This window comes from Bison bison, unplaced genomic scaffold, assembly GCF_000754665.1.
Source record: "Bison bison bison isolate TAMUID 2011002044 unplaced genomic scaffold, Bison_UMD1.0 scf7180017864316, whole genome shotgun sequence".
Taxonomy (NCBI): Eukaryota; Metazoa; Chordata; class Mammalia; order Artiodactyla; family Bovidae; genus Bison; species Bison bison.
Window position 1 is genome coordinate 1907650 of NW_011494888.1, and position 575 is coordinate 1908224.

Genomic DNA, 575 nt, shown 5'->3' on the forward strand with positions numbered 1-575 from the left:
TTCCAAAGAACACCCAGGGCTGATCTCCTTTAGAATGGACTGGTTGGATCTCCTTGCAGACCAAGGGACTCTCAAGAGTCTTCTCCAACACCACAGTTCAAAAGCATCAATTCTTCAGTGCTCAGCTTTCTTCACAGTCCAACTCTCACATCCATACATGACCACTGGAAAAACCATTGCCTTGACTAGACGGACCTTTGTTAGCAAAGTAATGTATTTTTGCTTGGGAAATCCCATGGACAGAGGAGCCTGGTGGGCTACAGCCCATGGGGTTCAAAGAGTTAGACATGGCTGAGCAAGCATGCAGATGCCAATGTGAAATCTAAGAAAGCAGAACTCATAGAAACAGAGAGTATAGCCTGATGGCTACCAGAGGCTGGGGGTAGAGAAAATGGGGAAATGCTGATCAAAGATTATGAACTTCCAATTATGAGATGAATGAGTTCTGGGGATCTGAGGTATAGCATGGTGACTATAGTTCCCTGGTGGCTCAGAGGTTAAAGCGCCTGCCTGCAATGTGGGAGACCTGGGTTCAATCCCTGGGTTGGGAAGATCCCCTGGAGAAGGAAATGGCA